Raw genomic sequence first — 11,206 nt, forward strand, 5'->3', positions numbered from 1 at the left:
AGACAGAATCCTGTGTTTGAATGGAATTTATGCATCACGTATGAGATGTATGAATATGCAACAGGCTATTGCTTTTAAGGGTTAATCCTCTGTTAACGTGTGTCCTTTTTTGGGCTTATGCTGTCCAGAAAAAGGTACTCAGATGTCCGTAACTCTTTGTTTCTATTGTCTCGTATTGTCCTAATTCAAATTGTCCAAAATTTTTATTACTCTAATTATATTGTTATTTTTGTAACCATTTCATTACTATTAAACTTTTAAAAATTTAAAAAGAAGTGACTGGTGTTTTTCACAGAGGGAAAGCCGTGCCCGTGGGTGCAGATCCATGCCCAGGAAAGTGAGCTCAGTTCTGGGGCCACAGGGGATGATCCTGCTGGCTCCCTGCAGCCCTGCCAGCCTGCCCAGGACACAGCAGACCCACAGAATGCACATCAGGAAAGCAGGCACAGCTAAAAGGATGTGTTGGGATGGTTACAGCATGCTAGGGAAAGGCAAAACCACTAGTGCCAAAAATGATGCCAGTCTGTCACCAGCAGCGAGCTGGTGCTGCAGGAGGGGAGTCCTGTTCTTAGTGAAACTGTCCTTGGCAGGCACAAAGCAGAAAAGCTGCACTCAAAATATGAAGGATCTTGTAGCCTGAAGGTAAAGGAGGATAAAAAGTAGGGATCTTAGGCACCAGTTCTATTACTAAAGACATGTCAGTCTACACATTTGGAGGAAATTTGTCTCCTAAAGACTAAAAGCTTAGTGTCAAAGGAATAATGCAAGCATTCTGCTTTGTGTATTTGCTTCCAGTTGCATAGTGGTTAGTACAGTGTAGCCACAGCCTACTTCAGTTTTTTAAAACAAAAAGAAATAAAGAGTTCTGGCAAGCTGCTTAATCACTGCTGGGATGGGAGAATGACCTGATTTTCCTTTAGTCCATTCATTTTCGATTCAAAGCATCTCAGGTGTTGTGCTTGGGAGCCTTGCCTGGGTGGACAGTCTAAACTGGAGATCTGGGCAATTGGGATTTTCCTCACAAATTCAACACTGCTGCTTAAAGCTTGTGACCTTTTGCTTGTTTGGTTGACTTGGGAATTCTGTTTGGTTTTTGTTTTGTTGTTTTACTTTTGGAGGTTTTTTATTTTTATGTAAAGGTTACTTTCACCTTGCTTGCATTTGTGGAAGTGTACAAATCTGGGCAGTAAGTCCACAGTCTGACCCTGCTCAACTGCTCATGGTCATGATAATGATTAGCCCTTATTTCTGAATCTTCTTTTATCTTTTCTAAATATAGGGTTTAAAAGCATTCACAGGAGCAAGCAGTACATGAAATAATTCATTTTGACACATTGACACTGTTCCTGTGTTCACTCCTGAATCTGCACACGTTGAGAAGCAAGGATTTTGTGCTAATTTCATGAGGACATTTGCTGTCATCTTATATTTACTGCTCAGATAAGCATTGGCACAGAAGGGCCATATTCATCTTGGCACCCAGCTGATGACATCTGCCTGCTGAAACAAATAAATGTAATTCTCTCTTGGTTCAGTTGTGCCAACACTGCAGGGTAGAGACAGTTTGGAAGGCATTTTCTCCAGTCTTATCACTCAGTTCCATAACTGCTTTTATGTCCCTTCTGTGCTGTGAGGGCCAGCAGTTTCTTGAAAAACACAAGGATTTTGTGGCTGGAGAGAAGAACAGTTGGAGGTGTGATGCTAACTTGGAGCAGGCAGCTACAGTTTTCTCCTGGGGAAAGGGATGAGAGCTTTGCTTTGTCATTGTCTCTTACCAGTCATGATTTTTTCTTTTCCTATCTACATAGGGTTTTTCACCATGCAAATTGTGGGAGCGTGGGAGGTGTGAACAGCCACTGTGCAGCATCCTGGCCCCCCTAGAAGAAATTAATTTTGACACTGGACAGTTTTTGAGTACAAGTGCTTCTTGAACATGGCTGTTCAAATTATATTGTCTTGAGCAGTTTGCTGTTGCACAGTGAGATGCAGAGCTCTTCAGACAGGTTACTTCTGAAAGCAGCAGCCTCTTGGGGTTTTGGCTCAGGGAAGGGCTGTAACTGGGGCAGATTTCCTTAGGTTACACAAGGCTCTGCAGACTTGTCAAGCTGCAGAACTGAGCTCAGCTCCCCTTGGGTTGTTCTCTCCCTGGGGTAGGTTTGTTACACCTACTTCCCTCACTCACAGAGAGCTGGAACACTGGAGTCCAGTGTCCCTCAGGCAGCTGGACTGCAGCATCCTGGCTGGAGCCATACGTGACTCCCTGCACTGTGCCACCACTGGAAAAGCCAGGTACTACTGGTTTCTCCAATGGGAAGAAGCAAACCAGCCCAGACTGCTGCTGTCCTCTTCATGGGACCCCTGTAAACTCCTCCTGGCCCCTCCAGCCCTGGAGGGATGGGGCTGTGTGTGGTGGATATTGGTCAGATGCTCCCACGCTGTTAGTAGAGGGTAAGGAAGTTGGCAGCCCATGCATGGCCTGAGATATATTTATTCTGAGAGGTGTGAGGTGCTCCCCTGCTTGGATGCCAGTTGTCACTAAACAAAGACACTTGCTTTCCTGTGTACTTGCCTTTTGTGATTGATTGGTTTTGCTGTTTGAGATGCTGTGAGCTCTGACTGAAGATAAACAACTTCCTCCTGTGCATATTCTCTCACAGCTAATAAAGTTAGGCTGTAGCCCCTGCTTCAGCTTTGCACCAAAAGAACCTGGCACCAATGTGCAGGTGGCTTGTTGGACTTGCCCAGGTCACTGAAGACACACACCCTGATGGTTTAAACCTCACTTCCATAAGAAAGCTAGCCAAAACCAACAACTCTAAGGCAGGGTTGGTTTCATTACAGACTAATTATTTTCACATGGTTTACACCACGCCACCTCAGGTTGGCTCTGTGGCTGTCAAAAATCCCATGACAGAGACATGAAATATGAAATCTGTACTTGCAGAACAGCATGAAACACACAAGTGTAGAGTGGTAAAGTGCTGCTGAGCACTTTTGTACCAAAATCAATTTTACTAATTTTCTGAGGATGCTGCAGCTTCTTCAGTGTCTGGATGCAACAGAATCCAGCCCCTGTGCTGCAGCTAAAAGCCCACTGTCTGCCAGCTGGGTTTGCCAGCTATTGAGGAATGGCAGTTCTGGCTCAGAGCATGCTCTGGTTAGCCCAATGGCCTGCTGGTGGTACTGAAGGAAAGCAGATACCATGAAAGACCAAGAGCAGGACAATGACAAATGACACTTCCCCTACTACTCACCCACCTTCTGACTACTTTCATCTCTCTGGACTTTCTTCAGTCCTTACTGCTGTGCCATGAGGTTCTGCCTGAGAGGATCAGAGAGCAGAGGGTGCCAGGGCCAGCTGGCAGGGGCACTGCCCAAGGCTGGTTATTGAGCAGATCCATAGCCTGTGGGTTCTTCTATTATAGATAGATAATGAGATGATTGGCTCTCACAATTAAAAGATAACTATTGTGTGAATATTAAGAAAAGCTTCAGTGTAGTATAGTTATCGTGGTTTAGATGTCCTCTGTTCTCCCCATAGTTCCCTTCCCCCCTGTACTGTTGCCATCAGACAGGTGGGGTTGTCTAGGACAGGTAAAAAGAAGGCTGCACATGTGTCCCTTGCATGGGGCAGTTGGGAATGGAAAAGCTTGGTGCTTAGGGGGTGTGGCATGGCAACTCCTGACCTCCAATCAAGTTACAAGAAAGCAGTTTCTACTGATAAATGGCATTGGTCCTGTTTCCATTTGCAGAAGTGCTGTTTTCCTGTGTGTTTGTCTGTGTGCCTGGCCACGTGCACACACACAGGTGTGTTTGTGTGCTTACTGGGAGTACACACACAGCCTCCATGCTGCCTGGACCTGGTGAGACAAACATGCAGGCAGCTTCACTTCTGTTGGGCTACCAGGTGTGTCAACTCCAACCAACACTTCTACTGCAGGCAGGAGGTCATTTCTGCTAAAGAACATGGTTAAAATGCAGCCTTTGTGTGGCAAACAATTTTTTCACTAGCTGTAGAGACCATGATCCTGAATATTTTCTGGAGCAGCTGGATCTCTGTTGCTGTGATGTTTTAATTATGATTAAAATAGAGGCCATCCTTTCTAGGTAGGCTGTTTGAATCCACCCTGGATTACGCCTCTGTTGGCCAAAGGATGTCAGTGCTACAGTAATTAGTTTACCAGTCAGCCTCTGCAACAGCAATTAAGGAAGGAGAAAGAGAAAGTGGATCTATAACACAACAGGCTAAGAGCTGACAATTCAATACTTAGGATTATACCCATGGGTATGACTGATTGTGTGAAGATTGTGTGGCAAAAATAAGAATTTCTAAAATGTTCTTCCTTGAGCAGCAGCAACAAGCTGGTTTGTGGGGTTTTAGTCATATATAAAGCAGGATGAGTCTATCTACACACTGTAAAGCGATCTCTCACACACGATTTTCCAGAATAATCAACAGTTATAATAAATCTTTGGGGAAAAAAATAAGCACGGGCTGTCTTTATTCTTTTACATGCCTGGCAGCTGCTGTCAGGATATTTCTGTTGGTGAAACACAACACCACTTCCCTTGAGATGAAATACTTGTGACAAGAGTTAACAAGGCACTTCTGTGAACACATGACAAAGAAGTTTGCATGAATAATTTAACAGGGGAGCTGAGTTCAAAAATAGCTGCAAGATTCCAAATTAAGTATAGAGACAGGAGCTTTAAAAAGCCTTTTTCCCTACTTTTAAGCAGCTTTTCTAAGGGATGCAGAAAGGCCTGTAAAGGCTCTATGAATCAAGAAACTTCAGAATCCAGCACCCTCTCTTGCCACTATAATACCTCATAGTACCCTGCATTTTTAAAATCCTCTTTAGAGAATAATTTTTAAACAAACAACACTCAGGAATCAGTACAATTTCATAAAAGTTTAATGTTTGTTTTTAAAATAACACTATTTAATCAAGAGAAAGGAATCCACACATACAGAGTCTTCTTGGATGCTGACAAAAGAACTTAAATCAGAGACATACCCATGACCAGCAGGTTTAACCAGTAAGAATACAGAGAAAGTTTCACTGATTAGTCACAGTAATAATAAGAAAAAGAATGTGCCCTCCAAAGAGAGGAGCAAAAGATACCATTCCAGTCATGCAAATCTGCACTCACCTTCTCAGAACAGGTTTCCAGAAGTCTGGCAATTCAAGATAACATTTTCTTAGCTCCTGTGGAAAGTAATCAAGATACAAAGAGGGAAAGACTTGTTACAGCAAAAGATGTTCATCCTAAAATCCCACTTGCTGGAGCATCTGGTGGGTTTGACTGTTACAATCCCAAATCTTAGGCCCTTTTAATTGTTTCCCTCCCCTCTGCAGCAAAACCCTTCAATAGCTAAACAGCTGGTCTGGAAGGAATTTGTCAAGCTGCTGGACTGGAATGTTAATGGACAATGACTCAAACAATCAGGCACTTGGCTGCCTTTGCTGAGATGTGCATCATCACAGCTCAGGTGCAGAGGGGGCTACAGCTGGGGTTTGAGCCACATACGGAACAAGGGTGATAAAAGGACCCTTTGGAAGTGGGGTAGCTGGGGAGGCACTGGGACATTCCAACACAGGCCTGAAGGTGTTCATCCCTCAAGACAGGGCATAAAATAGGCTGTCATGAGAGGCAGCTGTCATGTCATAAACCACAGAGACCCCCAAAGTGCCCTCAAACTTATTTCTGAGGCTTTCACCTATCCTTTCTCTCTTTTTTGTTTTCTTCATACATTTTTTACATGTTATTTCTATGCGTCTGTATTGTTGTATTTCTACAGATAATAATCAAACCAAATTGTTTATTATTATAAATATATATTTATAAATATATATATTTATTATATAATATATATTTATATGACCAGTGTTTATATATATATATATTTATAAACACTGGTCATTTTATGTCATTTCACTCTAACCCACCCCAAGGGATGTATTATTAACAGGAACCTCAGTTACCACACTTTCAGGGATGGGTCATAACACAAGCACAATACAAAATGAAAACAGCTGTCAATGAACACTGTGAAGGTAAACAGTTCATTAGGAGAAGGGATTTGTAGGAAGTAGGATAACTAAAAGCCATGTATTTGATACTTTAGTCTAGGATGCTAAACATATAAAGCACAAGGGTTCATCTTACAAACTTGAAATAAACCTTCAACCTGTAAGCCTTTCTTGTATTCTGAAGCACAAATTGGACTCTTGGAGAAGTAATTACACTTACTATCTTGGATGATCTCTCTTCTGTAGACGTTGTAGCAGCTCGAGGCAGGTTGTCCATGCCTGTATTTTGTATCAAATGCCAGACAGATCAAATGTGAATGATGAAGGACTATAGCAATGCAAATATGGGATTTTTTTTTCACCCAGCCAAACTGAACCCATTGCATGACTTCATTCCACTGAATACATACAAGAGAAGTGTGAATTACTTTTGTAACCCTAGCTTGGACACAACAGGGACCCACTGATTTTGAACCATTCACTCACCTTGGTGAAGCGTGTGAAACGAACTAGCAGAGAACATGAAATTTAAACAGTACCTGGAAAGCAACACATTAAATGGGCTTAATTGCATGAAGCCTTCAGTTCTTAAGAGAAAATGCAGTGACAGATATTCCTTTGCTAATGGACTTTTTTTCCCCCACTAATCAAGCATGTCTAAATACCCATCTTGCAGGTGCCTAGCTACAAGACTCCTCTCATCTAATTATTGGCACTTACATTTAATTCCTGTTTTTTCATCTCTGACAGGGTATGAATGCAGCTTAATGTGAGATCTGATATGAAGACCATCCCTATAATTTCTTTACCAGATAGCTATTACAGAGCTTTTCATCCACCACAGCTACCATGGTTCCTAAAGCATTATTTTGTTTCTACATTCATCTAAAGTTTGTAAGGAAATTAAACAGGGTGGCAACACAAATGGCTTGTAGTATTTCAGTGTTACTTAGGTTCTGGCTGAAACTCTCCCAAAAAAGCAGCTTCTTGAAGAAAAACTGTATTTGATTAAGAATTGAAAACATCACCTTGTGTGCTCTACCATCTGTAAAATGAAGATTCTTCAGTCAGGCTGCTGGAGAAGGGAATACTGTTTGCCTTGAAGCAGCTCTGATGCAGCTTTTATTTCCTGCAGGTGTTCAACTATTCTCCACCACCTGCCCAACCAATTCTAATGGCTCTGCTCTCTGCATCCATCACTGATGGACAGCTTCACAGGAATTGTAGCAGCAGCTTGACTCATTTTACCAGAGCCTAGAACTGCTACCATACAGTAATCAGCCTTCTCATCACAAGCAAGATGACAGCCCAAGAAGAGGTGGAGGTAGGATCAGAAAACAAAACCCAGAACCTAACTGTGGACCCTTGGATTTCTGCTCTAAGGCAGAATACAACAGTCTGCAGCTGGGCTATTCTGCTCAAGTTGGTTACAAACATAAATACATCCATATTGCCTGAAAATAGCTGACAGAAAGGGTAGTCTAGCAACCAGAAGTTGCATCTCCCTCTTCTTCTTCATACCAGACAGAAGCAGAGGAGTCAAGTAAAATAAATTTATGGCTGCTTTGTACTCCCACACTGCTGGCATGTAGGCTGTTTGCACATAACCCAGCAGGCACAAAAGGACTGAGGTCTGTCTCAGAGAATGATTTTGCTCCCTTTAACCTTTTGTAATGTTCTGAGAGAACATAATAATAATAATAATAATAATAATAATAATAATAATAATAATAATAATAATAATAGTAATAAAACCAGCACAGTATTACATCAGGCACCACATGAAAACCTGTCTCAGGTGACTTCTCTTGCTCTCTGCACTAAAGAAATATAGTTCTGTCATGCTTTGGGATGCACTAGTTTGGTGGATGGTTGTGGTTTTTTGCTGCTACCATCACTTACTTTCATAGGTATTTCTAAAAACTGTTTGGGGTTTACCAGGATAAAAAAATAATTGACCTTTGCTCACATTCCCTACCGTTTCCATGAGAAAATTTAAGTTGTTTGTGAAGCTTCTCTTAGATAAGAATTAGGCACTTATTTCCACCCTTGGCAAAAATTAATGAATCACAAACCCACAAAGATTGGAAAAGACTTCTAAGATCTTTGACTCCAACCATTAACCCAGCACCATTGTGTTCACCACTGACCCATGTGCCACATCCAAATGTCTTTTGAATACTTCCAGGGATGATGATTCCAGAAACAGCATGATAATTCTGCCAAACAGCAGAGATCTCATATCTTAATCTACTAATATAAAATACAATCTCTTATACTTTTTACCACTAGAGCACAAATACATTTGGAAAAAATTTAGTAACAAAATGATGGTTACTACATTTCTTCCCTGCTCACATGCTATTTAAAATTCTAAACCAAACAAAAAATCCTCCCAAAAGCCTATCTACTGCTTAGTTAAAACTTAGTCAAAGACAAGATTCCAGCAAGATAGAAGCAATGTTTACCTACCCAACTGACTACCCCAGGAAAATTTACTGTGTTTTGCCTAAAACATTTGAAGATTTCTTCTCCTTTCCAAACATACATTCCAAGAGACTGGAAGATGAATTAAAAACCCACCTGGCCTTAAAACAGATTGATAGGATGACTGCAGCTTTTCTACCTCTCTTCTCCCACTGCTTCTTAATCAAGCTTGGTTTTGCAACAAACTTCATCCAGGAGAAAGGATGAGCCAGCCTCCATCATGACAAACTAAAGGTTACAGCATCAAATCACTTAAGAGTTAATCCATTGTTCTTTAAATTTACTAGGTATTTGTGCCTGGTTTGAAGTAGTGTAAAGATAGAAACATTCAAACTATATTTGTTTCCTTCCTATCAGAAGCTTTCTGAAAACTAGGAAAAAGGTAACTTCTTGTGCTTTGTGCAGTTTTTAGAGAAGTATGTCAGGAAGGAGAGGTAATGTATTGCACCATTCAAACAGACAAGTAAATCCCCATTAACTCACCCCTCCTCCTGAGGATCTGGAAGAGTCCAAGGCCAGCCTAGAAACAAGGCTTCCCAGTCAGTGCACTATGCTACAGCTCTGCCAGCACAGGGAACGAGCACACTGGATAAATCATTTACTGCAAGCCTCTGGAAACCACAGGGGAAAAAAAAAACAGGAAAAAAAAAGAAAGAAAAAAAGAAAAAATACATAAATAAAAATACATGCCATTTCATGAAATTACAGTATTAATGCCTCTGTCTGCCAATCTACCTAGATGTCATCACCTACACCACCCATTATGTTCTTGGCCGTTCCAGAGGTTCAAGGATTACCGTTTACTTCTTCCCCAAAAGAGACCAAGTTAATCTTCCTTCCAGGAGTAAAGAGCCCTACCTGCTCTCAGAGATAAACTAAAGGGCATGAAGAGAAGTGGTATTTAACTTGGACCACAGGAAAATTCATATTCTGGAAAGCTTTAGACATATATGGGGTAACAACTTCCAGTTTCCCTTTTGCAAAGTTCTTGCTTGGCACTAGCTCCTCTCCATTCATGGCCAGCTACGTTCAGCACTGACCACAACCACTACTTGTAGAAGCAACTGTAGAGCACAGAACAAGGATAACAGAATTATATTGTCCTTTCCCCCAAAATCAAGGTAATTTTTAAAATTAAGTTCCACACAGATAACACAGCATTAAATAAGGTTGTCTGAAGGAGACTGCCCAGATTACTGTTTGCCACTGTATGCACTGAAACCTTCATGAAAACCAATCTGCAGAAGGAAACTAACCAGAAAGCATGTATTTCAAAACAGCACTATCTAAAGTGTAGAACTCTAGAAAAATTCAGTCCTCCCTTTAATATTTCCCTTCCCTGCAATTATCTCTGAATATAAGGCAGGTAAGAAAATCAATTCCCCTCCTCCTCTGTGGATTTACAAGAAACCAAGCACTTTACTGAAAAAACTGGGAAAAACATTGGGAAAAATTTATCTGTCAAAGGTAAACAAACAAACTCAAGTATATGACAAAAAATACAGGAGAAAACCAAGAAGTAACTACAAAGGACTTTTTTACAAATCAGGATTAAAGTAATCTCTACTCATTGCCCAACTCCATTTTAAACTATCAAAGCATGTCAAACCTTGCTTGCTTTGGTTTTGACAGTCAATCAGCTATCTGATGAAAGTAGGGCAACAAAACTAACAAAGATTTCCTATATTCAATGCAGTAACTGCTTAACATCACAAAACCAGCTCAAAGAGATTTTCTCAAAACTCTCTTCTCTTCTGAATTACCTTTTTACTGTTGACTTGACCATTTATACTAGATTTCCAAATTCAGCTTAGACAGCTCTTACATTTCTTGTATGAAAACACTGCAAGACTATGAGAAACATTTCATACCTTCCTCACACACAGTCATGGAAAACGAAGACAAACGGTGATTTTGCCTTCTCCAGAGGTCCATGTGCAGGCAGTGATTACAGAAATTCAAGCTCTGCTGGGGTCCCTCCCTGATGCCCCACCTCTGGTTTTACACAGGGTTCAGGACTTCAAACAGACTTCCACTGATGATATTGACAGTAGTTCTTCCATTGACTTCAACTGGGAATAAACTGGTTTTTACTGAGCAGGCTAACTGTTGAGTATCTTCATCCTCTACAATTTCTCAATTTTATCAACTACTACAGGAGTCAGAAACTAATTGAAAAAAAACACTTTTACTGAGTTAAGGAAAAAAACCAAGAAGAAAGCCTTGTTGACCTCCATATGTTTATTTTTTTAAACAATTTACAAATAAAAATGTTATATTTATCCAAGGAAATACATTTAATACTTTAGTCTTTAACAAGCTATACAAATGAGAACCATCACACTCAATAGTTCAGGGACCATTCAGGGTAGGCATGCATGTGTCTGTATCACATGAAGCGAGTCCAATTCCTGACACCAGGGTTCTGATCTTCTACTTCTTCAGAGCTGGTCAGCTGCTAAATGATTTAACACAAATAGTTACTGGATCACAATAAAATGAAAGCAAGCCCATTTCAAATCATGTAAGTGACCTCAATATGTCTGGTCCAGGTGTCAGGCCACAGAGCCTTACCGATTAGTTTTCTTCTCCAAAAGCCAGTCGGGACAGATTTTCTCCCCTTGCTTAGTGATGTGCCATCCATACATGTGCTTATACAATACACTGAAACACCTCAAGTACAG

The sequence above is a fragment of the Melospiza georgiana genome, chromosome 3, assembly GCF_028018845.1.
Source record: "Melospiza georgiana isolate bMelGeo1 chromosome 3, bMelGeo1.pri, whole genome shotgun sequence".
Taxonomy (NCBI): Eukaryota; Metazoa; Chordata; class Aves; order Passeriformes; family Passerellidae; genus Melospiza; species Melospiza georgiana.